Below are 13,433 nucleotides of genomic sequence, written 5' to 3'. Positions count from 1 at the left end.
ACCTCCTCTGTCCATCTTCCTGTACACAGGGCAGGGCTGCGTGGGTGATGTATTTATGAGACTGGAGCTCCAGAGCCCACGTGGAGGAGTAAATTACAAGTGAATGCACCTCCAGGATGGGGCAGCCTCCCTTGCCCTGGCGGCACTTCAAAGCTTCCTGAAAATTCCCCCAAGAACAGTCAGTCTCGGCAGGGCCTCCCTGCAACTCTCTAATGGTTCTGTCGGACACCTGCGCAAGGATTCTCCACGATCTGCAAGCGTCCACCCATCAGTTTCCATGCCGTTTGGGCATTTAGCCACACCCCTTGGCAGAAGGAGGCTCTGAGACACAGCGACACTGAGGCTGTAACCTGCAGATGTCTGTCTGGGATTCCATCTACCCATCCACAAAGGGCCAGGAGTGTGTCTTGTCCGTCTTTGAACTCTCATCTCTAGCACAAATTATGGCACTAGCTGAGACTCAGTATCTTTCTATGGAAAGAGTGCACTATTTTGCTATCCTGGTCTTTGTGCCAAATTTGGTGAAAGTCCGTTTTGAATTTCCAACTCCTTGAGACCACAGAGAACAAAGAATTCAAGATTCTGATACATTGCATAGTGTCCAAACTGGCTCCTCAGTAACTTCCAGACATCAAAATAAACACTTTACTTTAGTGAAACTGCTTACAATTTACAAAGCCCTTTTTCTTATAGCCTGCCATTATTCTCTGCAACAACCCACGAAGCTGGCATAGCAGCGTTCACCCCAGAGATGAGGAAACTGAGACACAAAGCGGTTGGGTAATTTCTCAGCTGGTAAGAGATAAAGTCAGGACTCAGACCCAGGGCTTTTCATTCTGAGCCCAGTGTTCATTCGACTCCATCATAACAAGGGCTGTATTTTTGTCCCTGCCTTCTGAGGGGCCCTGGAGGAGCTCCTGGAGAAGGAGGAAGAGGAAATCAAGATGAGAAGTCTCTGACTTTGCCTGGGGCAATGGAGAAAGAGGATGACGGTTGTCTCCACGCTTTTCCCATTTCCTGAGCACCTAATACACGCCAGCCTCCCTGCCGCATGCATGCCTGCTTCCAGGGGAAGATATCCAGGGAGGCTGATGCTTTAAGCCCCTCCCTTGTGCAGACCCCTCTAATGGTCCTGGGTAACAGGTGCCATCAATTCATTACACAAGACGCTTTGAAGTGCCCTGAGCACCTCTATAAGAGACACATGATATTTTCCACATTTGACAACAACCCCGAAGAAGTGCCTAACATTACAAATAATGAATTGTAAGGCTGAATCAAAGACTGATTTATCTTTCTCTCCTGACTATGGAAAATATTACAAAATCTTTGTCATGTTGAGAAGTCGTCAAAAATGTGCAGTCAAAATGTAGGAAAGATGATAAAGAGGTAATGCTTAGGTAATTGAATTTTTTAATTGTCATTTTTCTAGGTTTTGTGATAGTTCTAGTACTTATCAGCTTTGAAAATGTGGTTGTTTTTTTTTTTACCATTTCTAATTCTAAATAAATGTTCATTTTACACCTAACATCTAATTGTAACTTTGCCTTCTCTTTTCTTAAAGAGGGCCGTGTCAATTTTATAAGAGCATAGTACCCTGTACAATTTGGATCTGTCCCTCGGGAGGTCATCTCATTTAATTATTATAGTAAGTCAATGAGAGAATTACTATTATCTTCATTTTATAAATGAAGACACTAAGGTTTAGAGAGGAGAAGGCAATGGCACCCCACTCCAGTACTCTTGCCTGGAAAATCCCATGGACAGAGGAGCCTGGTAGGCCGCAGTCCATGGGGTCACGAGGAGTCAGACACAACTGAGCGACTTCACTTTCACTTTTCACTTTCATGCATTGGAGAAGGAAATGGCAACCTACTCCAGTGCTCTTGCCTGGAGAATCCCAGGGACGGCGGAGCCCGGTGGGCTGCCGTCTGTGGGGTCGCACAGAGTCGGACACGACTGAAGCGACTTAGTAGTAGTAGTAGTAAGGTTTAGAGATGATCATTTTGCCCCAAATCCCACAAACTGAAAAGAAGCAAGGCCTTGGATCAACCTCAAATGTGACTTGAAATCTGTGCTTTTCCTTCTTTGTAATTACCAAAACTAACTTTCTGGGAATTCATCCATGGTCCTTTAATGTTTAGGGAAATAGTGATTTTTAACTATGTACACAAATCCTTTGATATTCTTTGCTCCCTATTTCACCCTCCCCTTGAGTGAGGCTGGACTTGATGGCTTTCTTCTAGCAAATGAACGTGGAAGAAATGATGGTGCATGGTTGGGTCTTTTTAAAAATTTTTATTTATTTATTTTTGACTGCTCTGGGTCTTCGTTGTTATGTGAGCTTTCCTCCAGTTTCTGTGAGCAGGGGCTACTCTCTAGTTGCGATCTGCAGGCTTCTCATTTCGGTGGCTTCTCTTGTTGCAGAGCCTGGAGCACACGAGCTTCAGCAGTTGCAGTTCTTGGGCTCTAGAACACAGAATCAATAATTGCAGGGCACGTGTTTAGCTGCTCCACAGCATGTGGGATCTTCCCGGATCAGGGACTGAACCCATGTCTCTTGCATTGGCAGGTGGATTCTTTACCACTGAGGCACCAGGCAAGCCCATGATTGGGTCTTAAAAGGCACTGTGGGGACTTCCCTGGTGGTCCAGTGGTTCAGAATCTGCCTTGCAATGCAGGGGGTGCGGGTTTTGACACCTGGTCGGTGAATTAAGATCCTACAAGCCACGGGGCAACTAAACCTGCATGCCGCAACTAAGACCCATCAAAGCCAAATAAGTAAATATTTTTTAAAAGGCAGTGGGGTGGGGTGGGGTGTGGGCGTTCCATGGCTTCTCTCTTGCTTTCTGTCTCTTGACTTTGGGGGAAGCTTTCATCTCATGAAGACACCCAGGCAGCCCCATGAAGAGGTGCTATGGTGAGGAACTGAGGCCTCCAGCCAACAGCCGTGTGGTGAGCTGTCTTGAAAGCAGACCCTCCCGCCCCAGTCAAGCCTTCAGATGAAGCAGCCCCACCAACATCTCGACTACAATTTCACAAGAGACCCTGACTCATGGAAGGAGCCCTGTGGCCTCAGGAATCCAACCACGGAGCCAAACACCCACAGTCCGGATGGGTCCTCATTCACCCCCGTGATGTGCAGAAACAAATCTCGCTCTGTAAGCAGTGGACCAATTCTGTCAGGTCTGAGGACGCCAGAGAAACAGCAAGAGACACTTGGTCTGAAGGAAAGAGACGCACACAGAGGCTTGGGGCAGCCACTCCGTGTGTCCTGAGGGGAACCGCCGTGCCTGGGTTCCTCTCGCTTGTGGACAAACCCCAGGGCTCTGCACAGCCAGACAGACTGGACGGTAACTTAGAGATGTGGAAACCGCCCTGCGCTGTGGCCGGGGTTCATCGAGGGATTGAGAGTCTGACCAAAAGCGAGGGACTTGACAGGAAGAATGCCAGGGCGAGGGTCTGCAGCTTTGTCCGGCGGCCCCCATGTGACGTGGTCTTCTGTCTGCATCCCATCTCCTCATCATCGAGGCAGGCAGGCTGTATCCCCCTTTGCAGGGTCTCCAGGGCCAGGCTTACTGATTGTCAGCAGAGTGGAAAGTGCCCCCAGGGGATCAGTTTTGATTTTCCTCCCTGAGGTGAGCCCTTCTGATTTGAAATGAGTAAATTTCCTTGCTCATTAACAACAACAAAAAAAAAAAACTGCAGACACTTCCTTGGGCTGACAAGCCTACCTGGTTTGTCATTGGCATTTACGGATTATCTGGGACATTTAGAGACTTTTTGTTTGCCTGGAACAGAGAGGGTTTCCCAGGATATGAGGCTTTCAGTGTTAAAAATGCATACAATCTGGGAAAATAGGATAGTCACTTATTGGCCTTTAGATAAGTGGGAAGTCAGGTAAATACAGATAGGTTTTTCTTTTTAATAAAAAATTAATGATAATATCTATCACTCACCTTCAGGGGAACATATCTTAACAAGAAATAAAACCCTTGATACTGAATTTCTTCAGGAAAGTCCAGTGCTCTTGCGGGGAAGGACAGAGTTCTGTTTCCTAGACTTGACCTCTTTGCCTTAAAGTTAGTTTCTGTTAGCAGCACTTGCAAACAATAACTCACCTGAAGAACTGGGCTTTTTCTAGAAAGACAAGTAAGGTGAAAGGTAGGTTGTTCTGTGAGTCAACATATCTGCAAGGAAGCAAGCAAATTTAATTTAAATGCTAGCCAAGCTCTCAGAAGGACACCTGATTCTTCACAGGCTTGCATTTATCTTGAATATGATTATCAGGCTACAAAATTCACTGTGCCAGAAAAATAACTGTTTCAAATGAAAACATTTAACTTCATGTCCTTAGGAGTCTCTATTGTATCGTGATGGTTGGAACTTGATCTTCGCCAATACCAGAGTCCTCATCTTTTCTTTGAGGTTGTGTCTAAGCTCGGGGTGGTGTTGGAGTTGAGAGGGTATAAGGTGCGGGAAAGGATGGAGGCAAGGGCCTCCATTACTCAGAGCAAATCCTCCTGAGCCCGTGTGCTGCTCCAGACACTCAGTGCTTCAGAGGCATTCTTTCTCTTTGTCTCAGATCAGTATTGATCTGCACTATTTTAATCCCCATTTTACAGGTGAGGCCCAGAGAAGGGGAGAGACTTATGCAAGGATGACACAGGGAGTGAAAGGCAGAGCTGAGGTATGAAACCCAACAGCCTGATTCTAGAGGCAGCCGTCTAGGGTCCTTCATTTAACGAATGTTGGTGGATTGTTGTTACCTCGGGATGCAGCAATGAGCAAAGCAGACAGAGCCCCCTGCCCTGGAGGTGCCCCCATCCTGGCCTCTATACCCCACCGCCTCTTTTCAGCAGCCACAAGACATCCATTCCTCACTTGGTCCTGGGGCAGTGTTTTCTCTGGTTCCCACTCTAGAAGGCTCTGTGTCCGGTGACCCTCTTATTCCTTCCATCCTTCTCCTAGGAAGACAGACATTCATTCTGCTCTGTGTACCACACTGGCCACAGTGGTCAGCTCTTGCAGAGCTAAGAGCCTATCTCCTTCCAACTGCCCTCAAGCACAGGGCACCCTTGCTTTTGCCACATCAGGGCTCAGGGAGAGGTCTGATCCCCAGGACCCACCGCACTTCTTGCTCAGGTGGGTGCAGGGGCTAGTGCGCGACTTCCCAGAGCATCCATGCTTGCCCCTTTCCTCTTCTCACTCCCCTTCTCAGTGGACAGGAAACTGGCTGTAATTTACCCAGTGTATTCCATGTTCCATGTAACTTGACGGCTACAGATTTTCAGTTTCAAAACCCTAAAGCCTTCTCTGCTCATTGCAGAAAATCCCTTCCTCCAGCTGGACGTGTGTGGCTGATCCCAAGTGGCAGAAGGGTCAGGTAAGGAATAACCACAGTGGCTTCCCTGGTAGCTCAGATGGTAAAGAATCTGCCTGCAATGCAGGAGATGTGGGTTTGACCCCTGGTCAGGAAGATCCCCTGGAGAAGAAAATGGCAACCCACTCCAGTATTCTTGCCTGGGAAATCCCATGGACAGAGGAGCCTCGCGTGCTACAGTCCATGGGGTCAAAAAGAGTTGGACACGACTGAGCAACACTTTCACTTTCAGGGGGAAAAAACCAGCTGTTAGCAGTGCAGGATGACGGCCTATCCTCATCTTGACATCTCAGGCCCTGTAAATAAGCACCATTTGGGACTTCCCTGGAGCTCCAGTGGTTAAGACTTCACCTTCCAATGCTGGGGGTGTGGGTTCCATCCTGGGTCAGGCAGCTAAGATTCCGCATGACTCACAGCCAAAAAACCATCACATAAAACAGAAGCAATATTGCAACTGATTCAATAAAGGCTTTAAAAATGATCCATATCAAAGAAATCTTAAAAAATATTAATGCTCACAATACCTCTTCAGCATACACCCTTCTTTGTGACTCAGTTTACTCACTTGTAAAGTAGGAATAAAAATAATATTCCCCTCATAGTTTGTTGGGAAGATTAAAATGAGTTAAAAGTTTCAAGTGCTCAGAACAATTTCTGGCAAAGGGTGGATTCCATGTGAGCTATCAGCTGCTGTCATTGTGATAATTTCGTGAGATATTTGTCTTTCCCTTTACATATATGCCAGGGTAAAGAACAATATTTTAAAAGTTTATTTCTGTATCCTCAGCACATGCCATGGTCAGGCATGTAGTAGTTATTCAATACATGTTGAATTTTAATTGAATGAGCAAACCCTGTTATGTTTCTGTCTCTTAATGTTAAAAAATCATATTTGATGCAGTAAAGTCGGTAACTTCTCCCCGAAATCCATCCTCTCCCATTCCTTGAAGGAGATGACATTCCTTAGAATGTCAGAGCTGGGAGGTCATGTGTGAAGTGTTAGTCACTCAGTCCTGTCTGACTCTTCGGGCTCCCATGGGCCATAACCCTCCAGGTTCCTCTGTCCATGGGATTCTCTAGGCAAGAGTACTGAAGTGTGTTGGCATACCCTCCTCCAGGGGATCTTCCTGACCCAGGGCTTGAACATGGGTCTCCTGCATTGCAGGCAGATTCTTTACTGTCTGAGCCACCTGTAGCCTAATCTTAACTTACAAAGACAAGTCATGAGCCCCTGGAAGGGGAAGTGAGGTGCCTGTGGTTACCTGGTTACAATGCAGTGAAGGAAGAATCGCCAACCCAGGAGACAGGGGTAGGGGCTTCTCACTTTTTTTGCACAGCTCTTCAATGAGAAAACAAAGCTTATCCTTTCCTTGTACTCATCACTCACTGATGCCACCGCAGGAATACTTCACAAATAGGCTCCGGGGTGGGAAGAGTACAGACCACACGATGCTAAAGAGATCAGGGTTCAGACCCCAGTTCCACCACTCACTGGTTGTGTGCTCTTGGGTAAATGAAGCCCCACTTTCCTTGTTTATAAAATGTGGACAATAAGCCAGAGTCTGCAGGAGTTTTGTGAGGACCAGAGAAAGGAATGTGTGAGTGCTTCTAGCACAGAGTAGACATGCTTGTCTCCTCCTCACCTCCCCTACCACCACCACCTGCTCTGGTAGCAAAGCAGAGAAGTGGAAGACAGGACTCTTTTCCTCCAGGAGATCACAATCTAAGATCATCAAACATCTTTCTGAGAAGGAAGAAGCTTGAGCAGGGATGAGCTGAAGGGCAGAGTCACTGGAGAGGGAACATGAACTGGGGAAGTTTCATGGAAGAGGCAATTCTGGTTTTAAAGGAGAGAAAGCAGACAGATCACCAGTGTGGACAGAGCACGAAGCTTTTCCAAAGGGCTTTGCAGAGAGACAGTCCCTCCCCTGATGAAGTAGCCACCCTCCCTCTCTACCCGTCTCTCCCAGCTTGACCTCTTCACAGCACTTACACTGCTCGCTCACACTTGTCTTTCTATAATTGTATCCCCAAACGAGGGGCTTCCCTGGTGGCTTAGACGGCAGAGAATCTGCCTTCGAGACCTGGGTTCCATCTCTGGATCGGGAAGATCCTCTGGAGGAGGGCAAGGCAACCAGTTCCAGTATTCTTGCCTGGAGAATCCCACGGACAGGGGAACCCGGTGGGCTGCAGTCCATAGGGTTGCACAGTCAGATACGACCGAGCGACTTAGCACAGCACAGCGTCCCCACTGAGAACACGAGAGACTTTCTAGTGCTATAGCTCCCCTTCCTAGAACAGTGTCTGGCGCAGAACAGTTGTCCAAAGAAAACATTCGTGGAACGAATAAGGAGTGATAAGGTACAAAGGTAGAGACTGGGTTATCTTGGCAAGAAAGGGATGGTCGGACTGAGCAGAGGGTCTATGTTTAAAATATTGAGGAATGCAGCAGACGGGGCTAAGGTGCAAAGGCTGAGATTTGATTCTTTTCAGCGACAGAGAGAAAGGCTCGGCCGTGAAGCTGGTGGAGTGGCTTCCCTCTCCAGAAGGCCCACATTCCTGACCTTTGGCCAGTCCCTTTCACTCCCATACCAGCCGGTGAGGCTCGAGAGATAACCTCCAGCCACCCAAGACCCCGGGTGCCTTTAGGTCAGCCCTTTACACGGGGATCATCCGTGGTCACAAGTCATCCTCAACTATGTTTAACTCTGGCGAGTGTTGGTCCAAGGAGAGCGACGCGTTAGAAAAAAACAGACACTCAGAACCCACAAAGGAACATGGTTGAATCACCAAGCATCTTGTTTGTCTTAGAGGTTGAGGTAACCTCTAGGAATCTTACACCCATAAAACTGTCCGCAGTATTGAAAACATGCTGCAGGAAAACTCCCTGGTGGCCAGGAATGTCCCCTCCAACGTGGGATGGCACTAGAAACGTTCTGAAAAACTTGAATGACCGCGGGTTGCCCAGTGTTGCTGCTGTCCAGTAGGGGGCGCCGTTGGTACAAATTGTGTCATTGACACATTGACTCCATTATTCTCAGGACCGCCTGGCTGTGTTTACAGCTTTGCACAGACACTTGGCCCTGGTTTTTAAACACTGAATAGGGGACAGGTGTGCCAGGAGAAGAAAGTGGCTTGTTCCAATACTTTGAAGGAAAATGCTTTCCTGGTTGGCACCTTAATGACCGTAACTGGTTTTCTTCCTACAAAAACTTTTTCACAGCTTTCTAGTCCTCATCATGTCAGATTGGCTTTTCTCCTAAAGATATTATTTTATGTAGCTTATCCCAAGGATCAATGTTTGGTGTCCCTAGAATCCCCGTATTAGAGGAATGTCGAGCTGTTGGTCTGGGGGGAACCCAAGTCCCATCCACCAGCTTGAAGAAAACCTAGACGACATAGGGTCAAGCCCAAGAGATGAACTTACCCCGGCAGCGAGGGTGATTATTTTGGAAAACTGCTCTTGAGTTCTCCTGTAAGCAATACACAGTCATTTGAAGAAAGGAGCTGCACCCTAGAAATCCCAAAGAAGGGGTTGATGAGAGCTTCCGAATGCCGGTTATTGTGTGCATGCTTCCCTGGTGTCTCAGTAAAGAAAGAATTCGCATGCAATGCGGGAGACCAGGTTCCATCCCTGGGTCAGGAAGATCCCCTGGAGAAGATGGCTACCCACTCCAGTATTCTGGCTTGGAGAATTCCATGGACAGAGGAGCCTGGCGGGCTACAGTCCATGGGGTCACAAAGAGTTGGGCAAGACTGAGTGACTAACACTTCACATTTTTTTTAACCCCCTTAGGCACAGGATGGTAGATCTGCATCTCTGGAAGCTTTGAGCTCACAGAATACGGGATGAATAAAGGGTGCCCTCCTGAATGCTAATCCTTCACCCCTTTCTAAGCAACAAACCCCCAAGGCTGGCTCAGCTTCCCCAGATCCTGCTTGGGCCACCTTGGGATGCCCAAGTCAGTATACGGGTCAGGAAAGCGCCAGGACTCTTGGGAACATGCAGATACACTGATCTTTTCTGGAGTCTTGGACCTTCCCTGTCCCCAACAAACCTGCTTCTGGTTCTTCTAGCAAAGGAGGGCAGAGAATCCCCCCAAAGTTCCAGGGCTCCTCATGGCTCAAGGACTCTGAGATCAGACATCCAGTCTGACTCAGTGTCTCAGGACGGCCAGGAAGTCCCTTCTGGCCCCTCAACTCCCTCACACACACACACACCCACACCCACACCCACACACACACACAACTCCAGCGGATGGAGGTACCAGAGAGAGGCTGGGAAACAAAGGTGGCTTTCACCCAGAACCAGCTGAGAGGGGACGACCGTGGCAGGGTCTGCAGCCCCGAAGCAGGGTGCCGTCCTGTGACTCTGAGCTCAAAAATGTGTGAAATTTCTTTTTGCTGGGTATTCTACATCAAGCGGAACCTGTTCTCAGAGAAACATTCCATTTCACAGACCCTAATGGCTTTCCTCTGTGCCGATGCATTAATGAGGCTCCGGCTCGTTCTAATCAGAAGGAAGCCATGCAGATAATTGCCTGAATTTTTAATTCAGGGTTATGATAGGGGAATCAAAGTCACACTGCAGTTGCTGAGGCTGCCTCTGGTTCCAGGCCATTGACTTTTGCAATTTTCTTTGATTCCCCCTCTCCGTCTCTTTCTCCCCCACCCCCAGCTCTCTGCTTCTCCCTCTCTGGGACTTGGTGGAGACGACAGTTTCAGGTAGGGGCGGGCTTGGAGTAATGGAGCAGCCTTGGGGTCTCTACACAGTCTTTCTTCTTCCTCCTCCTCTTTTAAACCCTCTCTTTCCCCACCCCCACCCCCACACACACCATAAAAGGGTGGATACAGCCTGCACCTGTCACCCCAGGGCTGGTTCTGGGAGAGTGCCCCGCACTGGCCTTCCCACTCAGGGTCTTCATGCCCGTAGGCAGAAACAGGAAATTTGCCCCAGGAGAGGATCTCCCTTGGCAATTGACTTCTCATTTCACCCCAGTTCTTTGGAACAATGGAGAGAAATGGAAAGGCCAAGGGAAAAGAAACCAGGTGACAAGGGCAGCTCAGTGACCTGCTCTGGATGATGCAGGGACCTAGAGCAGGTGGGAAGCTGGAGGCATCTAAGCTTAGGTCTTATCTGAATTAACTCACACCACAATCCCCGCACACTGGAAATTCTAAAGAACTCACAGGTCTCTGAGAGCTTACAGGTGGTAGAAAGAGGTGCAGGCGAACTGGTTAGATTATTTGCCACCCGCCAGCAAGAACCCAGAGGTTGGTACAGAAGGAGGCTCCCTGACATTGGGCAGTCTTCCCACTGTATCCAAGACCTTGGAGTGAAAGAGAATTTGCTAGGGTGAAAGTCAGTCTTTCTGGCTCAACCCCAACCAGGCAAGCTGGGTTTTCCGGGAAAGCGACTGTTCCTGCAAGGAATGTCTTCTTCCAGCATCCTCCAGGGCTGGCTCTACTACAACAGTATCAGCAGATGTTTGCACTGAAAGCCAGTAGTCAGCAGAATGACTCCATCCCTTCCAGATGGGGCTGCTGAATCCCTGGTCACCCAGTCATATGGTCTCTAACAGCAGAATGTATTTCCACATCTCTGGTTCTATACAGGTTCAGGATTCTTACTTTCAAAAATAGGGAAAAGATGTTTGCACCATGACTGAGCATTTTCTACGTACCAAGGCTCCTTTACCATCATTCCATCTAATCACAACAAGTGCGTCATGAAGAAGAGACGACCACCTCTACCTTACAGATCAGGAAAATCAGGTTCACCAGAAAGAAACAGAAATTTTGCCACCTCCTGTATCTCCCCTTCCATTGGAACGTTTCTTCGATGGAATCCAGAAGTTCCTTTATAGTTGTGTTCTCAGGGCTTGGTGATGCCGTCTTCCCAACTGAAGGCTTTCAGAAATTATAAGGAGCAGTTAGCTTTATCATGCTGGTGGAATTTGCCCTCCTTGGGGCTTTTGTCTCCTCAATAAAAAATGTCACCTCATGCTTGAGACCCAGGTTTGACCCCTAGTTCAGAAAGATCCCCTGGAGAAGGGAATGGCGACCCATTCCAGTAGTCTTGCCTGGAGAATTCCAAGGATGGAGGAGCCTGGCGGGTTATAGTCCATGGGGATCGCAAAGAGTCAGACCCGACTGAGTAGCTAACCCTTTCACTTTCATGCTTGAAGAGCACCCCTCTCCCTAATGTGCCCAAGCAACCTTCAGGATGCTCTGCTGCCACCTGGACACTAACCCGGAAAGGGGAGAAGACTCAACTCCTTAGCAGCATTCCTTCCATTTAGACCAGTGGACCTCATCTTGGCTCTGTAATATATGAAGATAGCACAGAATATCCTAAGAAATATTTGTGAATCTCTGTTGAACTTTTTATGCAAAATCACTCTCCACTTCTTTTAATAAAAAAAAAAAAAAAGTCTTGTGCTTTGGAATACATTTATGCAGAATTAGGGTCTCATCTGTTCAGGAATAGTTTGACCCAGGAATCAAAGTGGGGGTCTCCTGCTTTGGATTCTTTACCAACTGAGCTATCAGGGAAGCCCATCATCTATTCAACCAGTCAGCAAACAATGAGCACCTACTATATGCCAGGCTCTGCCAAACGCCGAGGATATTAAGTTAAAAGACTGAGTCCTGCCCTCTAGGAGGTCGCAGTTTATTGGGGTAGATGAATGCGTAAAGACTTACTGCTCAGGGTAAGGGCTGCAGCAGAGGCAAGTACGATATATTATGAATATTGACAGGGATTCTGAAACCAAGTTAACAAGATGATAAGTAAACTCCAACAAAATGGAGAGGAACAGCAAAAACGCTTATTCCTGAACCCAGAGTACAGACCCAGTCAGGGACAAAAGACCCCGGTCTAAACTTGGTTCCTGGAACTTCCCTGGTGGGCCAGTGGATAAGACTCCATGCTCCCAATGCAGGGGGTCAAGGTTCAATCCCTGGTCAGAGAATTAAGATCCCACATGCTGCAGCTAAACCCTTGTGCTGCAGCTGTTGAGCCATGCCATCTAGAGCCCACGTGCCACAACTAGAGAAGCCCGCCTGCCAACAATTGTAGAAGCCTGGGCACTGCAACGAAGATCCAGTGCAGCCAAAAATATAAAAAATAAAATAAACCTGAGTCCCTTCTCAAGAGCCATCTTTCTCTTAGCTCCCGGAGACCCAGACTGCTCCCCAGGTCCTGTGCATTCCAGCTCCAGCCCTGTGAACTTGGAGTTAATGATTAAACTGGGCATCGGTGCCATGGCTTCCTTGGGGTGAGCTGGACTGCTCAGCTCTGGAAACTGCCAAGTTCCTGGCTCTGCTCCAGCCCAGGATAAGCCAGAGACACAGCCAGGCCCCACACCCAGAGGCAGCTCTTTTTCCAAGTCGGCTGGAATCTCAACGATATGCAGTCTTCGAACCTCCTGCTGCACACCTAAGGCACTGTGGTACAGTAGAAAGGGGGTGTTCGAGGAGGTGGGAGTCTTGGGTCCAAATCCTGGTTCTGTTCCTAACCAGATGGGTGACCTTGGGACAGTCTCCTTACCTGTTCTGAAGTTCAGGTTCCTCATCCATAACAAAAGAAGGTTGGACCAGAGCATTCCTTGTTCTCTCACACTTCCATGACTTTGCACCTTTCCCTGGCACACCCTTCCTATCCCTTCTGCTTCTTACTCATCCTCCAGGATGCAGCTGAAGGGTCGCCATCTTCAGGAAGTCTTCCCCAACCTTCTCGCTACAGACTGAAAGGGGGGTGCCCCTCCTTTTACTAGATAGAACTCTGTGTTCCCTTTAGCCCATTGTTATCATTGCTTTTTTTGTCCCACGAGTCTGCAACTGAACAATGCCTAGTGTCTAGCGTATGCGTGTTCAGAAATTTTAAGTTTCATCCAGTTAGAGTCGTCATGATTACTGATACTGATGAAATTATTTCTACCATTTTACTTTGTGTTTTCTTTCGATCGCTTCTTTTTAAGCATTCTACCAATTTGACTGTATCTTCTTTTGTTTGGTTTGGAAGTTTTCCACTTTATTTCCATTCTTC

At 47.9% G+C, this 13,433-nt stretch overlaps 2 long non-coding RNA genes across 2 annotated transcripts in view; one reads left to right on the top strand and one right to left on the bottom strand.

Moving 5' to 3' along the window:
* LOC101906153 (uncharacterized) overlaps nt 1-11,785 on the top strand; it is a 32,319-nt gene extending 20,534 nt beyond the window's left edge. The window contains exons 3-5 of the long non-coding RNA XR_003030774.2: nt 4,626-4,690; nt 5,330-5,386; nt 11,000-11,785. This is a non-coding gene — a long non-coding RNA (uncharacterized lncRNA). The remainder of the gene's footprint in view (nt 1-4,625; nt 4,691-5,329; nt 5,387-10,999) is intronic.
* On the bottom strand, nt 1,629-13,233 carry LOC104969035 (uncharacterized). Its single transcript, XR_003030773.2, has 3 exons — nt 12,936-13,233; nt 4,122-4,190; nt 1,629-2,469 (listed from the first exon to the last, which is right to left on the bottom strand). It is a non-coding gene; the product is annotated as an uncharacterized lncRNA (long non-coding RNA).
* Nucleotides 13,234-13,433: the final 200 nt, after the last annotated feature.

The sequence above is a fragment of the Bos taurus genome, chromosome 19 (genome assembly GCF_002263795.3).
Source record: "Bos taurus isolate L1 Dominette 01449 registration number 42190680 breed Hereford chromosome 19, ARS-UCD2.0, whole genome shotgun sequence".
Lineage (NCBI taxonomy): Eukaryota > Metazoa > Chordata > Mammalia > Artiodactyla > Bovidae > Bos > Bos taurus.
This window is presented reverse-complemented; position numbering and strand designations above follow the sequence as displayed.